The sequence below is a fragment of the Podarcis erhardii genome (assembly GCF_964252035.2).
Source record: "Podarcis erhardii genome assembly, chromosome: 7".
Lineage (NCBI taxonomy): Eukaryota > Metazoa > Chordata > Lepidosauria > Squamata > Lacertidae > Podarcis > Podarcis erhardii.
In genome coordinates this window covers 67,534,395-67,553,086 of record NC_138511.1, presented here as the reverse complement: position 1 = coordinate 67,553,086, position 18,692 = coordinate 67,534,395, and the positions used below count along the sequence as shown (strand labels likewise).

Genomic DNA, 18,692 nt, shown 5'->3' with positions numbered 1-18,692 from the left:
ATGACCAGGTGCTAAGTGCCCCCCACTTCAACTCTCCTCCCCCTGCTTCTGATTTTACACCCACAAGTAACTGCTTTCTGCTTTAAAAACAAAACACTGAACTTTCCATGGTATTCTTTTTTTAAAAAAACCAACAACAATATTTACCTGCCCATAACATGTAGTTTGGCTCTTAATGCCCAGATTAAGCATTTCTGCATTCCATATGAGCATGAGATGAAGGCTAACTTTCGGTTTAAGGACGTACAGCACTGACAAAATAGTAGGTTGTATCCAGTGTCATACTAAATCATTTGTTCTGACAGTGCAATGCTTCAGGCTTTTTCAACAGGACTCCTCCCTCTTTCCCGTGCCCTCCCTAAAACTGTTCTGGGGTTCCCCCGCCAGCCCTCCAGAGCAGATGTGGAGAGGCCATGTTCAAGGGAAGGAGCAGGGAGTTGCCTTGCGCAATATAAATCCTTGCGCTGATGGAACATGTTAGTTGGGTGATGCCCCAGTACTATAAAAGTAACCAGAGGCACTCTTTCCTTGGCATACACATGGAAAATAAACGATAGCATCAGAGTCTTGGGGGCATGCAGTGATTCCCACACTGCTCTGGGTGTTGGCATTGTGTGTATGAATAGCACGGCTGCTGGAATGACTGATCATGGCGCTCTTTTCCACCAAATCACTGTGCTTCTTTCTGGACGGTGCTGATTGGGTTGGCGAACGGCTGGATCCATGTGCACCTCTCCCATGTGGTGAACTACTCAAGCCTGTATGGTGACCATATCGGTGGCAGCCTTCTCAGTGAAGTACCTTCAGCCCCTGGGCTGACTCCGGCTACCCAGACTGGCCATCGGCTCCTTCTCTGCAGGATGGAGAATAAAGGGGCTTGTGCCTTGCTTGAGCAACAAGGCCTTCCTGGATCCTTGGTTAATCTGTGGTCCAGCTCTCTCTGGGGTGCCACCAGACAAAAAGCTCCATCTGCTCCAGCACCTGCTTTCAGACAGGCCAGTCACATACCCTTGGGGGAACCCACAAGCTTGGTGTGAAGATGATAACTGTTTCTAGCCAGGACAAGTGCTGTAGAGTTGCATGCTAGATATATAGCCATGACTGGCTGTCAAAGATAAATTTGTTTAATTCCCTTTTCAAGCCATCTGAGTAAGGAGCCATCTTGTGGCAGCGAGTTCTGTAAGTTAATTATGCTTGAGGTGGGTAGGGCTGGAGCACTGAATTAAATTTATATTTATAATAAAACGTCCTTTCTTAGTGTGAAATTACATGTATTAATAGCATTTCAGTGTCTTAAAATGCAGGCATGTTTCCTTTTCTCTCTGGAAATAGAGAGAAGCTCGCCTTAATAAAATACTGAGTGAGGGAGCCGGAACCCATTTTTAGATCATAATTACCGTCTCAAGTGTGGTAATATCTCACAGAGTGGCTTAATAATAATACTTTGTATACGAGACTTAAGCAGCCTAACTGCACATGATTACACCCTTATGAGATTTTGAAGGCTCTCAATATGCTGTGCTTCATGAATACCACGGACTGATTCAAAGTTGGGTATGCTTTAATAATTAGTATAACGGCTTGCTCAGATGTTCCTCTTGAGGTTAGACAGTGCCGGAGTGAGAGAGAGTTTTGCCACACTGGAGGTTTATGTCAGTGATGTCACTTGTTCAAAGGCATTAATTTTTTTGAAGCCAAATTTAAGTCAGAAAACCAAGAGGAGCTAATTAAGCTGCTTCATCCCTGTTTACACTAACCGTGGTTAGCTTTGCCTCAGAATCTTTACAGTTAATGTGAGGGTCAAAAGGTGGTTTGCAAACCTTGCTCTTTTTGGGGGGCGGGTAAATGTTTAATTATTATTGAACTTTTACAGATGCACAAAATACTGCTGTGGAATAGATGCTTCATAATACGAATGCACCCTCCTTACTGAACTATGAAAAAGACATACTCGATCAGCCAGATTCCCCCTAAATCAGTATGAGAGCCAGGCAGATGTCCCTGTGGGCAATGCAGACCCTGGCTAGAGTTAACCATGGTTAAAGTGATCATTTGTAGAGATGTAAAGCCATAACCGTGGCTGGCTATGAAGAGGGAATGGAGTGTGTAAGCCACCCTCTGGTGAAACTGCCACTCCAACCATGGTTGGGAGGTCAGGAATGCTACATCCACAATCATAATTTAAAAAGCAATATGTTGTTGTTTAGTCATTTAGTTGTGTCCGACTCTTCGTGACCCCATGGACCAGACCACGCCAGGCACTCCTGTCTTCCACTGCCTCCCACAGTTTGGACAAACTCATGCTGGTAGCTTCGAGAACACTGTCCAACCATCTTGTCCTTTGTCGTCCCCTTCTCCTTGTGCCCTCCATCTTTCCCAGCATCAGGGTCTTTTCCAGGGAGTCTTCTCTTCTCATGAGGTGGCCAAAGTATTGGAGCCTCAGCTTCAGGATCTGTCCTTCCAGTGAGCACTCAGGGCTGATTTCCTTAAGAATGGATAGGTTTGATCTTCTTGCAGTCCATGGGACTGCAATATAATCCCCCACAAATCAAACTGTGCCTACTTTGAGTCTCTGCCTCAACCCACCCACCCCAAACGTCTCTGTTCCTCCAGCCATCAGCAATGCTTGTCTCCTTACCTGGCTGTATTCCAAACGAAACATTATCATTCCAGCCCCACCTAGTTATGTGGGATGGTTTGAAGGTAGTAGCTACCAGCGGTGATGCTGAGTTTAACAAAAATAACAAGAAAACTTCTCCTTCCAGCTATTGCACAAGCATCCTTGATAGCTTCAGGTGTTCATTGATAGCTCAGGTGTTCATTGGCAGTAAGCAGGTTATATAACAGACACTCATGTCTTCACTTGATTCAGGAGTGTCCCCATCGCAATATAATATGAGAATCCAGCATCGTCATATATTTTAGAGGCATCAACAGTTATTAAAAGAAAGCAAATTGAATGTCTCAACGGGAAACCTTAAATTTATGGGCTGTGTCAAGACCTTGACACTAATGAATGAAGAATTGGAAAGAACAGAGAACATTATGTTGCTCAGTAAAAAACAACAGGTATTTGAAGGATTTGAACTGGAGAGATCAAGATGGATTGGTTTGCCCTGGATCCTGATTAATTTTTAGGAATATTATGTGAGAAGGTTTAGAAAATTATCTAGATAACCTCTGTTGACTTTTCCCAATGTATTTAGAGATATGAAAGCGAGAGCAGGAAGGGCCTTGAAACCACCCATCAACAGTTAGCGCAGGGGATCAGTTCCTGGGTATCATTCACTTGATCATAGTCTTTCCTACTATGATGAGATGGATTATATTTCTATTTAAATGACAGCAATTGTTTCTATATTTTGCATTTACAAATTGACATATACAATTTTAATGCAAGGGAAGCTCTCCCCCCCCCCCTTTGAGGGTGTGTAAGGGGGACGGGGGCATTCATAGCTATCCTACTGTTATGAAAAGAAAATGATGGCAGGGCAAGGCCAAAGAGATAAAACCAAAGAGAATGTATGCCTCAATTCTTTCACTTTCTGGAATCTGATTTATTGGCAACCAGCTGGTTAAAGTTTACCACCGCGGAAAAAGTTTTGTGCATGTTTTCCTCATCTGACTTCTTCATGAATGGCTTGAATGCGCCAAGGGAAGAAACTTCTTTAAAAAAGAAATGTAAATAGGAATGAATTGCAGGAGCCAGCCTTGTAAACACTTTTTATTCTTTTGATCCCCAAGGCTTAATTTGCCCAAATCAAAACTGACAATTCCCATCAGGACCAAGCAGTGAGCAGATACATACTTGGCAAGGTGCCAGACCTTTGCATTGTAAATACTGTAGCTGGGAAAGCGATTTCTTCACTCTCTTGTTTATTGTAGACAGAAGGCCCTTATAACATTGGCTCTAAATCCAAAAACAAAATGCAAAAGTGCAGCAAGATAATCTCATATGTTTGCTATTGAACAAATAATAATGTTGAATAAGGTAATGGGAATGGTTCCCTATAGTTAAAAAGGTAAAGGGACCCCTGACCATTAGCTCCAGTCGTGGCTGACTCTGGGGTTGCTGCGCTCATCTCGCTTTATTGGCTGAGGGAGCTGGCATACAGCTTCCGGGTCATGTGGCCAGCATGACTAAGCCGCTTCTGGCGAACCAGGGCAGCACACGGAAATGCTGTTTACTTTCCCGTCAGAGCAGTACCTATTTATCTACTTGCACTTTGACGTGCTTTCGAACTGCTAGGTTGGCAGGAGCAGGGACCGAGCAACGGGAGCTCACCCCGTCGCGGGGATTCGAACCGCTGACCTTCTAATTGGCAAGCCCTAGGCTCTGTGGTTTAACCCACAGCTCCACCCGCATCCCTTCCTATAGTTGGTGGCTTTAAAAAATCAAATTCTATGCAACAAGTTAAATTTTCCAGGGTAAATTTGCAAAATAATGTATTTTGCATAAGTATCCTGCAAAGGGGAAGGACTAAAAAGGTAAAGGACCCCTGACAGCTAAGTCCAGTCGCGAATGACTCTGGGGTTGTGGCGCTCATCTCGCTTTACTGTCTTAGGGAGCATACGTTTGTCCGCAGATAGTTTTTCCGAGTCACGTGGCCAGCATGACTAAGCCCCTTCTGGCGAAATCAGAGCAGTGCACAGAAACGCCGTTTACCTTCCCACCTATCTATCAATTTGCACATTTTTTGGCGTACTTTCGAACTGCTAGGTTGGCAGAAGCTGGGACTGAGCAACAGGAGCTCACCCCGTCACAGTGATTTGAACCACCGACCTTCCGATCAGCAAGTCCTAGGCTCAGTGGTTCAGACCACAGCGCCACCCGTGTCCCATGGGAAGGACTAGACCATGTGAAAAATGAACATAATATTTTCAGCTTTGTATTCTGGTTATAAAAAAGCGCACGTAGGCATTCTGTCGTTGCACCCATAACCTAGGTTTAAGGTGCTATTTAGCTCCTAGGTTTCATATCTCAGTTTCTAACACTGCGTACACATGTGTCCAAGCAGTGAGCATCTGAATTGTGTGGAAACTGCCTGGCAGAAGGGCTGTTTGTGAAACCTGAACTCGCTATCTAAACCTTACTATGGATAAAAGAGAGGTTGCAGGTTTAGTATATCAGTTATATTTATCAGATTTTATACCACCTTTCAATATATGATTATGGGTAGCCTAAAAAAAGTTTTAAAAATAGAGTAAAATGCAACAAGCAAGAAGCAAAATGATAAAAACATGATAAAAATGATTATAACAAAAGATGCCACACTGAATAATTCTACATCCTTTCTTGGGGGCTAAGCTAAGTGCTCTTTTATATCAGAGTCATCATTCCATTTATCAGCAATATTTAAATAATGTCAAGATGATTGATTTGCCCTTCAGTGAAACAGGAAGGCTTTATCTATCTACTCAGTGGCTTGGATATACAGTAATAGATAGCGAAGCCTTCCCCCCCCCCCCCACCCGACTGCTTTGCTATAAGCTGTTTATCTTGTGCTACCTTGTCAAATCTCTGCTTCTTCATAATATAACACACGTGTACCAGCATCTTTGCAGAGATGTTTAGCCGAAGAGAGACACCAAATGAAGTTCTCCAACAAGCATTTTGTGAGCCTTTTTGTCTAAGCAACTGAATGACTGCTGGGTTGGCCCACAGACACTTGGTACCAAACCATATCATTGCGCCAAGCCGTAAGGACTACAAACTTCTTAATAGTTTCCATGTGCAAACAGGGAACCAGCTTCAGTAGCATCAGTCTCCCTTTCGGAGTGAATTTCTCCACTTTACTTCCTGGTATTTAGATAGAGGTTTTGCATTTGATGCTCTGGTAACACGCAAACATGCTTATCAGACTCTGGCTTCGAGCCCTATATTTATTTATTTAGTGACATTTAATATTTGGGTCAACTCCCAGGTTGGCTCAGAAATTAACAATAAAACAAGATGCAACTATGGACAACACAGTAACTGAAAGCAGCAAGCCTCAGCCAGCATGGCCAGTGGTGGGAATGAAATGGCCATTTATCCTTCGCTGAAACCCCTAGGTCAGGGTTGGCTAACCTATGGTCCTCCAGATATTGGACCAATTCCCATCACCCTTGGCCATTGGCCATGCTTGCTGGGGCTGATGGGAGTTGCAGTTCAACAACAGTTCAACTCCTTTAGCTGTTATGTGTTGCCAATAAGAAAATATTGGATTGGAGCCTATGACCCATATGTTGCTAGCTGTAATTTTAGAGTTACCTTAAATCTTGAGTGAATCAGCCTTTACATGTTAAAATGATACGCCATAGTTCAGGGTGGTTTACAAAAACGAATTAGAATAAAAATCAAGTTTCCAACTGTGTTAGAAGTCATGAGAAGTAATAATGTAATCTTGATTTCCAGGTTAGCTGTGGTCCTGTTTTTCAAGATGCAAATTTTCCTCTCCTTGTGGCTTTAATGGCTATTCATATTTAATGGTTTATAAAGCTTTAGTAATCCCCAGTGGGAAGAGCTGTTCCATGCCATTATAGCTGGTGTTACGTGGCGGCTGGTGACAGGTTGGCCGATGTGAGGAGAGCATCTGCTGCTACGGTTTCCTCTCCGATGCAGATATCAAAGTAAATGCAATGCATGTGAGCTACGTAAGTTGTGAATATGTGTGTGCATGTGTACAGACATGAACATGCTTTGCATGCAGAACGTCCAGGAAGAGCACAGGGACCTCTGGCAGCAACTTCGTACAGGGCAGATTCTTTTGTCACATTCTTTAAAGCATCTTTTAACTCATGAGCCAGCTGCAAAAGGCTCCCAGGATGGCTTACAACAAGACAGCCCCTGCCTTCAGGCTTACAGCCTAAATGGCATGTCACAGAAGGAAAAGTGAGTGGGAGGGAGGAGGGAAAAGGCAAACTTGGCTGCTAATTTATATAAAGTTCTTAGAAGTTGTCTTCTAGCAGGGAAGAGCAAAGCAAGTTCCCTGCATCTGCCAGTGGATGGGGCCAGATTATTCTCCACCCATACCATACCCTGGGGTGCAGATAGAGCTTCCTCCCCATGGCCCTTGATCCCAGAGCTGAAGGCGGAGGCCCTTCAGGTATGCAGTCCTAGGGCAACTCTAGCCCAGAATTCTCTGCTTCAACTGGCAGCATCTCTCCATGGTTTCTCTTTTCTCTCACAACGCTAGATGTCTACCTTCCCTGCGTTCTGAGCAGCAGAAGAAAAGGTGCTAACAGCTTCTTTCTGTGTGTAAGCATGATTGTGGCCAATGCAGGTTCCTTTTCCCCAGTTGATTGGGGTGGAGGGTGTGTGAGGGATGCCCATACCCTTTTGTGGTCTTGCCCTCTATTCTGGTCTTCTTGATGTGGCTGCCATGGTGTGCCGTGCCACACACTGCACACAACAGTGCGCATTTTGTGACTGGTGCCCCACATCAGAATCCCAAATGCACCCACTGGCCCGGAAAGGTTGGCAAGAAGGTGCTGTACTAGAGCATGCTGGGAAAGATGGAGTTGGTTGCGTTCCACACAAGTTCGTTCTTCCATAAATCCTTTCTACAGAAAAGGTGAAGGAGGAGGGAGAAACGACCCTCATTGTGCCAGTAATTTATATGCTATTCTCTGGCAACCCACAAGGAGTAGCTCAGGAAATGACTTTGCCAGTTCTTCCCATGTCACCCAGTAGGCTGAGCGGGTGGAATAACCTCTGGCTTGAAGCTTGATGGGGCTGGCTGAAGCCTTCCTTTGGAAGCAGCAGTCCTCTGGTCTCGATGCTTACCCTCCTCCGAAGCATGATTTATTGATTATCAGAGCAACTTATCATCCTGCGGTTGAGAACGTTTCTAGTACAATATTTGGCCAGGCTGACAGGAACATGGCTTGTAAAGACATAACCTTTTATTGTTTATTATTACCTTTTTTTTCCTGCCCAGGCTTTCCCTAGCCCATGAGGTCAGACTCTGTTTTCATCTGTATAAATCCCCCAAATTCCTATTTTTAAAATAAAATTATATTCTTTTATACTACTGCTTTACTGGCTTTTACAGTCACGTTTTTGTTTTAGTGGTATTATTTGTTGCATTTATGTTGTACAGTGCTTAAGGTATTCCACCCTACCCCACCCCCAAATTAAAATGGTGCATAAAAGTGGTAAATAAATAATTGAAATAAATAAATGTGGTCAGGAAAGGTGAGAGCCTATCTAAGTGAGCATTTGCTTCCTTGTCTGGTAGAAATGGAGCCTTGATCCAGGGGCATGGTGTGGCCATATTGCCTTGTCATTGGTGGGGCAAACAGCTAGGGTGGATATAATGGGAGTTTGCCCTTCCTTGCACCAGTGCTCCATCACACGCCTTCTTTCTGGTACTGCTGATTATTCTAGCAATAGGAAACTATTGTTGGAAACAGAGCATCTTTCCTCTGGGCTCTGGAGATTCTTTGGCTGCCCTGCTTGTCTTTCAGAAAGGCCTAGTTCTTCTCCAGTATGAGGAGCCTAGGCGACATAAGTGCTGGTTGTCCTCCTGGAATACATATTTCTCTCATCAAGTCATGTGGCCAGTGCCACATGTTCATCTTTCTGTGTGTGTTTGTGTGTGTGTGTGTGTTTTGGCTATCCTTATCTTTCCCCTCCATCCGCCTTTATCGGTCTGCTCCAGAGTGGTGTGTATAAAAATAAGGTCCCCAGGAGAAAAAAAGGAGGAGATAGTTGGGGAATGTTTTCACGTGGTGGTTTCATTTTCTCTAAGGTACATGAAAGTTTTAACTGTTGGCTGTTTTTCTCCATATCTGAATACGTATCTTTCATATCTGAATTTGGAAGTGATGGACTCTTGAAAACAATGGTGTTTTGTATCAATCTGCCTGTATTGTTACGATGACAGAACAGCCATTTAAGTTACAGTCAAATCAAATTTGAAATTTGCTGGTCAGCAGAAGACTATTAAGAATTCACAGCACCATCGGAACTTGCAGTCTAATTAAGCTGTGGTCCAGAGATGGGGACGGGTCTCAAGGGCACCAGTCTGTTCACCTGTGGCACTCCAAATCCCAACATCTCTGACCTCTCGCCATGCCACCTGGGGTTGGTGGGAGCAGGAGTGCAGCAACATCTGGGGGTCCAAATGCTTCTCCAGGCATTCTGTAGTAGGTTTTCTTTAATCAGAGTGAATTTTCCCGCTTCACACTTTTGGTTCATTTTCCCCAATGAATAGAGAGAGAGGAGCATTTTATAATTTTCTGCTGCTCCAGAGAAGCGGACATGGAGCAATGGATCCAAACTACAAGAAAGAAGAACTTCCTGACAGTAAGAGCTGTTCGACAGTGGAATTTGCTGCCAAGGAGTGTGGTAGAGTCTCCTCCTTTGGAGGTCTTTAAGCAGAGGCTTGACAACCATATGTCAGGAGTGCTCTGATGGTGTTTCCTGCTTGGCAGGGGGTTGGACTCGATGGCCCTTGTGGTCTCTTCCAACTCTATGATTCTATGATTAACTGCAGAAACTGTGTGGGAGGAAAATAGATTGGTGACAATACATGCCTTTAGAATACAGTGCTCTAGAAGAAGTGGGCCTCTTTGGCTTTTATGAGAGAGATTCCAGTTTTAATGCAGGCAGTTTTATATTCAGTTTTCCTGCAAGGCTTGGACGTCTTCCTCTGCAGCACACCTTTGCACCTGCAGTACTCTGTCGCCAGTTTCTTTTCTCTGCCGCCATCCCCACTGAGTTGCGTCTCTTGCTGCTGACTAAATGGAAACCGCATGTCTCTGTGATGAGCCCAGATGATGACCGGCTGAGCTGTTTTCAAACCAGTAGATGGCCTATGTGGCTGCAGAACATCCTCTCTGCAATTTTGTAACCTGTGGGGAATATGCACTTTTAAAATACATATGGAAGCCCTGTTTAATTTGATCTATACTTTCCTTTTGGGGAGGGTACAGTGGTACCTCGGGTTAAGAACTTAATTTGTTCTGGAGGACCGTTCTTAACCTGAAACTGTTCTTAACCTGAGGTACCACTTTAGCTAATGGGGCCTCCCGCTGCTACCGTTCGATTTCTATTCTCATCCTGAAGCAAAGTTCTTAACCCGAGGTACTATTTCTGGGTTAGCAGAGTCTGTAACCTGAAATGTCTGTAACCCGAGGTACCACTGTACTTGTATCTAGCAGGCTAAGAATACCTGGTTCTCTTAGACTAGTGTTTTAAGCTCATCCTTTGAAAACTACCTTCAAAGTGAATCAGTCTCTTTGTTGGTTCTGGTAAGGTGGAGATTGGCTGTTTTAGTGCACCCACCAAGGCTCATGATAGTCTCTTCCATAGGTGTAAACCCTGTCCTGAAGGGGGGGGGCTCTTTTCTTCTCCCCCTCCTCTTCAAAGCAAAATGGCATTTGCCTTGTTAAGTTGTGGGTAGACATAGCAGATGACGCAGCGATTTCTCCAAAGCACCTCTTTATTTGTAAGCTGGAACACAACTGAACAGCAAACAGCTCAGCCGGCCTGCTTTTATAGGCAGCCGGCTGTCAACACTGTAGCAACAATAACCCAGGGTTTCCTGCCTAAAGTAACTGACGTGGACCTGAGTGAAAACTATATACATGATACTCCTGGTGGCCAGGATGAGAACTTCAATATATAACATGCCTGTTTCAAATGAGGAATTTACCAGCCGAAATAGAATTCACCCCTAGAAATTAATCTGGAGTTAATTTCCTAGGCTCCCCACTGGCCATTTGAAAAATTAATAGAAGCCCTGGATTAGTTCTGGGGTGTGTTGGGTTCCTAGACTCCGCTGCAGAGTGATGACTTCATTGCCACATGCTAATATATAGGGATTTTTTGATGACTATAGTTTTGTGTCGTCATTTTCTTATTTATTAAATTTATTCCTCACTTTTTTATCGAGGTAACTCAAAAGTGACCTATAATACATAAACAATCAAATGCATATGTTTAAACTGGCATAAAAGTAAAACAATTTCAGGGGGGGATATTAAAGACAACCCTGTTTTTAACCTTGCAAAGAGGCAAGAGATAATTAAGAGCCAAAAGCTTGGTGGAAAAAATGTTTTTGCCTGGTGCGTAAAGGTATAAACTAACAGACAAGGCCGTATATAGGTTACTTGAGACACGGCGCTATCCCTTATGTACCCACTAGGCCACCATGCTCTGTAGCAGAGTTTCTGCTGCAAGTTCGAAAGATCTCAGAAGCCCACCTTACAGTGACTCAGAGCAGGGCTTTCAGTGTGGTTCCCTCTGTTTTGTGGAACAGCACCCCTCTCAAGATACGCCAAGCACCCGCCACCTGTACTTTCTGGAAACAACTTTCAACAAGCTTTTCCAGCAGGATGAAAATGTCTCTCCCTTAGGTGCTCATTTTATCTTGTTTAAAATGTTAGCTTCAGCTGGTGGTTTTTTTTTTTTTTTTGTATTATTTCAAAAACTATTTTTAGCTCTTTTATGGTATGTTTGTAAATGGCCTTCAGGTGCATGTAAAAGGTAATTCACAAACACTTTTTGAAGGGGAAAACCTACACCCACTGCAGCCTGAAGTTCAACCTGTTTGCCCCCTCTGTAAGGTCCCTAGGAGCACTCTTAAATCATTAGATTTCCATCATCTCTTTCCCCCTCAACCCTAATTAGGTTGGGGATTTGCTAACCTTTATTTCTACCTTCTTAAGCTACGAGGGTGCTTCATTCTCCTCCTCATAACTCCTCAAAAAGCTATTTCTTTGCTAGCTATTAATCACTGGGAAGTCCATGTTATCGTGTTAATTGCACACATCTTGAGCAGAATTTGGTCCTGTACAAAGGGAAGGTGCTCTTTGCATTTCCTCTCTTCTATCCTATGTTATTTGTCCTCCTATCGAGATTACTTCTTGTCTTTCGCTTGCAGGGGGAAACAGTTGTTTAAAGACTCAAATCTACTCTCGCGCGGTTATTGTCAATTCCACGGCCATTTCTCATCTTCATTGTGGTAGCTCCAGCTCATTACAGGCTGCGAGCAGAATTTTAAGGAGCAGATAAGATAATAGAGAAACAGGGTGGAGTTTCATTTGTGCACAAAAGTACAAGCAGTTCCATCCTAACTGCTCCAAAGCATTTGCCTGTATGGGAAAGTTTCACTGTTGGTCCTAATTCGTACCTACTAACACCAAAGCAATACGGTTAGATTAGGAGCATAGGAAACTGCCTTATATGAGTCAAACCACTGGTCCATCGAGCTCAGCATTGTATACTCAGGCTGGCAGTCAAGGGACATTCCTAGCCCCACCTGGAGATGCTGGTAAATGAACCTGGGCCAGTTGCCAAACCTGCTGCAGAGGTAAAGCTAGTAATTCTTGAACCCACATTCCAAATAAATCACAAAAAGCCAGAAAGTCTGGCTTACAGTTAACTGTGAATGTGGCCAGGATGTAAAGAGCAATCAATGCTGCAAAGAAGGCATTATGTAAATGCTAAGCATTACTTTAACTAGGAGGCTGTAGTGATAATCAAATAATGGCACTGGTTGCCAGGCTGCTGCTTTTTTGTAAAATATTTACTTTGCCCTGTAGGCAGGGAAGTGGTGGTCACAAAGTTGGTTATACTTGCAAGTTGCACCAGGTACCTGAAGAACACACAATAGCAGGCCTTTGCCTTCTTGATCTCTTATCTACAGGTGTGGCTTGAAATTCAAAAGGGAACCTGCTGTTGACACAGGGCATGGACCTCTGTAGGGAATGTATATTTGCTTTTCTTAAAACTGTAGGTGCTTAGGGAAATAGCCAAAGAGGACAGTTTTAGACTGTGTAAACAGGTGTAAAAGCAGGAGCTGACCTGTTTTCTCACTCCTGGCTTTGCCCCAACTTCACACTGCGCGACAGACGTTCTTGTTTCCAAACCGAATGCTCAGTTTTGCCTTCCGCAGTTTTTAAAGTGGGGCTGCCCATTAACTTGAATGGCTCTGAAAGAGGTTAAGACAAATTCATGGAGGATAAGGCTCCCAGAGGTTGCTAGCATTGATGACTGTGTTCTCTCTCCACCGTCAAATGAAGTGCCCCTCTCTGTCTTTTTATCTTCCCAAAGGGAAGGAAGGCACCTACAAATGTCATTGAAAAGCAGCTCTCTTCTGCTCTGCTTTTTAAGGAACACAGTGTCTTTCTTTTTGGGTGGTCTTAGAAACACCTCTTATTGCATGCATGGTTGGGAATGGAGAAACACATGCAAAAAATGACCATCTGGATATGTTAACAGAAATTTGCAAATCACTGTCAGGAGCGTCCTTCATCCAAACAGTGCTTATTGCATATTCATATTTTTTTTAAATGCCTTTTTTTTTTTTAAAGAGTCTTGGACCAGGGTGCTTGGTGTGTGAGAGAGTTTAATCTCCCCACTTCTTTATCTGCCTACTGAAGCATCAGAACGACTACCTCCCCCCCACTGCTTTTAGCACTTAGAATTGTAGAGTTGGAAGAGACCCCAAGGGTCATCTAGTCAAACCCAATGCAATGCAGGAATCTCAATTAAAACATCCATGACAAATGATCATCCAGGATTCTTTGTGGGAAGACATGTTCTTTAAATGAGTGGTGTGAATGTGACCTAAGTCTTAGAGAAGAGTCATGTTGTTGGCATTTGCAAAGCAGGGTGGATTTGGAGCAAGCTTATTCTGAAATGAAGAATTTGTGACTGGCAGGTCGTGATGAAATTGGTTGAACTTGTTTGCCATTAATTTAATTCTAAGTCTCTAAGAAGGACAATTTGTCTTTCATTTTAGATATGAATTATTAAGGGTGTGTTTGTGTGTGTGTGTGTTTGGGCTCTGATGGGATTTCAGAAGCTTTGAGCACTCAGAGGCGGAAAATCTCATTTTCAGTTCTGTTCCAACTTCACTAACTTAAACCCTTCTGCCATATTTGTGCTTTTGGCTTCTCAATTTTAAATTGTTTTAATATGTATTTTACTTTTGTAAAGATTAATTTCAATGTAAGTGGTATATAGAGATAGTATCAAATCAAATCATATGATGCCCAGTTGTTACTGGCCTTCTGGGATGTGCAAAAATGATGTCTGCCCTATTTCTTTTGAGCTTCCCATAAAACCTTCCCCCTTAAATATTAGGTACAGGAGAAAATGCCCTGTGCCATCCCTTCTAGAGATGCAGGTTTGACATCACTGTTAACCACTGGGTTGTATCCAATGCTAGTTCTATTCAAAATAGACACGTTTAAATTACTGAACATGAATAAGTTTGGTCCATTAATTTCGATAGGTGAACTCTGAGTGAAACCTAGTTGGATACAACCTACTATTATTTTTAGATTTGAAACTAGCAGGTTGTCTATACACAGATGAGTCTGTAGGAGTCTCCCCTTCTGTGTTTTTGATCCCTTCAGAGCAGACTGTGTATTTACCTGTGTATGCCTGCTATTCACCTGTACTGTTAAGGGATCATGGAAAAGCAATTCCAGTGAAGGACATCTGCATGGTCTTTTTAATACCGCATCCCATTGTTAATCCAGCACAGAACTGGGTGCCTTAGAAGCCCCTGAGCCCCAAAATGGGAGCTGCCCTGAAAGAGCCAGGGTAGCACAATACAGTAGTACCTCGGGTTAAGAACTTAATTCGTTCTGGAGCTTCGTTCTTAACCTGAAACTGTTCTTAACCTGAGGTACCACTTTAGCTTATGGGGCCTCCTGCTGCCGCTGCGCCGCCAGAGCACAATTTCTGTTCTCATCCTGAAGCAAAGTTCTTAACCGGAGGCACTATTTCTGGGTTAGCAGAGTCTGTAACCTGAAATGTCTGTAACCCAAGGTACCACTGTACTTAAAAGTAGTTAAGAATGAGCCAGAGAGCCTCCCAATTCAAATCTGACCTCAGCTATTGAACTCATTATGTAGTGTTAAGCAAGCCACTCTATCTCTGCTTCATCCCCTGCATCTGTGGTATGAGGATAATAAAACTGAGCCACCTTACAGGGTTGTGGGAGAACAAAGAGGATTTATTGTGATTTACTTCCACTTGTTGGAAGCAGGTCGTAATCAGTGTGACACCTGAGGAGACGCTAGTTCCTTCTGTTGTCACTCTTGGCTCCAAAATGAATGAGAGAGGCAGATGATTACAAGTACAATCTCCATGGACCAGGGAGGCATAAGTTAGTTCCTAGTTCCTTATGCCTGTGTGGGATAGTTGTTAAGAGTTTCAAAGTAGGAGTAGGGAGACACGATTTCCAACCCTCACTTTGCCATGAATCTCACTGGGTAACCTTGTGGTATGTAAATGGCTCTTGGAGCCAATTTGGCTGAAAAGCAGGATGCAAAAACTCTACTTAGAGCCATACCATACATTTAAAGTGTATTCAGTGCACACTTCCCCCAAAGAATTCTGGGGACTGTTGTTTGTTAAGGGTTCTGGGCAGTGCTCCCCCCGCCTTAGAAAAGTAGGTGCTGTTAACTCGCCATAAAGTTGTTATGGTAAGTGTCACACTTTTAAACAAAAATAACTAAAAGATGTGTTGGTACTGTGTACCCTTGTGTACCCCTGGGGAAGCACTTGCGCTGGGAATTGTAGGTCTTTGAGGGGGAAATTACAACTCTTGGATTCTTTGGGAAAAGTCCTTTAAATTGTGCTTTGAATGCACTTAAAAAATATGGTGAGGATCTGCCCTCAAAAGGATGGCAATTGATGCATAAAAAGTAAGGAAGATGCATGTTTAGTGGGAGTTAAATGCCATGCCCTATATGACAAGATGCTTTTGCTGGGGTGGCAAAGACTAGACTTGGAATATCCTCTTGGCCTTAAGTGCAATGACCTTACCATTTTGGTTCTTGAGAAGTTATGCTTGCCTTAAGTTGGGGACGTTTTCCTGCTGTCTGAAGAGGTGTGTGCCTGTGGACACAGAGACACACACACTCTGGTTGGAGCAATCTAGCTGCAGTGTCCTTCAGAAGGGCAGGCCCCACTGTGTTCTCTTTTCTTCCCTTTATATATAAAATCCAATTTCCTACATATTAGCAACTCATCCTCACTCTGCACTCAGTATCTGGGGCAAGGGCATGAACCTATTTCTTCGTCACACAGCCTAGTGAAGAAGGAGCCACAGGCATGAGTGGCTGACTTAGCTGTGCTTTCATTTTCGGAAATTCACTCTGCAGCCTGCAAATATGCTGCTGATTTCTAAAGGTTTTTCACTTCTTTTTTTGGGGGGGGTTCTCTGCATCAGTTTCTTCTCACCAAAGGACACAGAAGGCTCCCTCATTCCCAGACTGTTTCTCCTTGTCTAGTCCCCTTTTATAGGTATTTTAAAAACAAAAAACTCATTAACATCCCATCGGAAGGATGATCGCCCAAGGCCTGGAGAAGTGTATAATTAAAGTGTCTATGAGGGGAATATATGAGCGACGTTATAGCAGGCTGTTCCTCTCTGGAGCCTCGTATACTAGAATAGGCAGTTCATGCGTGCAGCGGAAAAAGCAGCTTGAGAGCATCATTAGATCTGTTACATCCTGCAAAAGTAATAAACCAAAAGAGGGTGGTTTTAATTTTTGATAGATGCCAGCCTCTTTCAAAAGGAGAGTTACGCCTAAAGCAAGTTTAGGCCATGTTGATGGGACTCCCATCTTCCCTTGCCCCAGCCAGCATGGCTGATAGTCAGGGATGATGGGGAACGTAGTGCAGCAACATCTGGAGGGGGTAACAGGTCCTCCAGCCCTGCTGTAATAAGGGAGGCACCGCCCTGTGCCCCTTTCTTGAAGATGGGAGGGCTGTGCAGGCACAGAGCCATGCACCCTTTGTGGAACCCTGAGCCATTTGTACTACGGCGGGCTGTTGCATCTGGCTTTCCTTCATCTACTCCAGCCTTTGCCAACCTGGTGCCTTCCAGATGTTTGGGACATGCTGGCTGGAGCTGATGGGAGTTGGAGTCCTAAGCACCCTAATGAGAACTACGGTAGGTTGGCAAAGACTGATGTAGTTAAAACATTGCTCTTCCAGGATGCTTTCTGGGGCTACTCTTAGCATTGTTTGAATCCTGTTTCTTTTGTTGTCTTGGTGCTGAAATCCTCTTGATCACTGGCCATGGCAAAAGCTGTGAGCCAGACTATAAGGTACCAAGCTTCTGGTGGGCCGATGAGATGCAACAAACCACCCTGGCCTGCTCTTAAAGCAAAGCTCACATATTCCACTGGGCCATAGTCTACTCATTCTCAGGAGCTGCCTATTTGGTTTTCTCAAGTCAGATGGGTTGCAGTAGCTTCACCCTTTTGTAAGCAAGTTTTGGCTTACATATGTCCTGACACAAAGGAGAGGAATTGCGCCTCCTCCTCTTCATCCCCAAGTTTAGATTTGAATGGACAATTCAGACCTACTGGAGCAGTGAATATGCTAGGCTTTCTGATGCTCCAGGCTATTCCAATGCTTCCTGCCTTGGTTTTATTGGATTCAAAATAACAATCAAATAGGAAATGCATACTTGAAATACTTTTCCTTACATCTGCCTCATCGACAAGAGAAAAGGAAAGTTAATCCTGGCCCTAGTTCTCATAAATGCCTTCTTCCTGTCCCTGCAAATTCCAGAATGGCGTTGATGGGATCCATCATTCTTGGCCTCCGAAATGTAAACAGGCATCTCATCAGCCGTCCAAACCAAGTGGAGCATCGTGTTTCATTTGGCAGCCAGTGCTGGATGCTTTGCAGGGAATGGCACTAAAAATGGAACACCGAGGCAATGTCTTTTCTGGGAACAGTACTTAGTTCAGATATTAAAGCCACTGGATGTCCCTCCATTGAGCAAGTTTAGGAGCCACTGACCTGAGCAGGTCTCTGGTCCTGGCTCATTAATACATGGGTACAGCTTCTGGGCTCATAGCTCAGGAAAGGAGCTGGCCAGAATGAGGTAACTGGAGAAGAAGATGGGTTGCAAAGTGCTCCTCAGAGCCAGCTTCTCCACCAGACAGGGAGAAGCCAGCATGCCTTTTACACCAGGAAGGTTTAGAATATGAAGCTCTAAGGGAGCTGGAAGTCTTGCTGCTTCCTGGATCTCACTCAGGCATGCTCATATGTGTTTTCCCTGCACTTCTGAGTTACCTCATTTGCATCTATTTGAACTCTTCACCAGTGACCCTGATTCTTCTGCTTGGTTTGCCATCTCCTCTTCCCCTGCGGTCGGTCCTTTGTGTGATAAGAGGAGGATGTCCGAGAGTTGGCCAGGGACCTAGGCAACTGAGATTAAGACCTCTGGTCCTGGAGTAGCGATATCTGGATCCAATGCCTCCTCAGCATTACTGGCAGTGCGCTGGTCTTCCAGGGGGTGCTTCTTCTTCTCCATGGTGACCACCAGGTTCCAGGTCTAGACAGGCTGACCCTTGACATCACAGTAGGAGCCATATATATTTATTAATACAGCTATAACCCACCTTTCATCGGAGGAGCTCAAAGTGGTGTACATGTCACACACCCACTGTACATGTTATCCACTTGACCACCTTGTGAGTTAGGTTAGGCTGAGAGATGGCGACTGGGCCAAGGCCACCAATTGAGCGTCATGGTCTCCCAAGTCTTAGTTCAACACTCCAGCTCACCAAACCTCAACTGCAGCTTCTACCTCATGCTAGCCAGGCTGGACGTGGGCAATGTGGCACTCGCTAAAAAAATCAAGAAGGTTCATCCAGAATGCTCTGGGGCATTGCAAAGGCTCCTGGGTCGTATACCGAGTGCTCCCTCAGGGCACACTGGG

The 18,692-nt window shown here is 44.1% G+C and overlaps 1 protein-coding gene and 1 long non-coding RNA gene across 2 annotated transcripts in view; one reads left to right on the top strand and one right to left on the bottom strand.

Moving 5' to 3' along the window:
- Nucleotides 1-18,692, top strand: part of SLC9A1 (solute carrier family 9 member A1) — a 69,952-nt gene that overhangs the window by 12,773 nt on the left and 38,487 nt on the right. The gene's annotated exons all lie outside the window — the stretch shown is intronic.
- On the bottom strand, nucleotides 9,564-18,266 carry LOC309347758. The gene is made up of 2 exons (XR_014159025.1): nucleotides 18,044-18,266; nucleotides 9,564-9,840 (listed from the first exon to the last, which is right to left on the bottom strand). It is a non-coding gene; the product is annotated as an uncharacterized lncRNA (long non-coding RNA).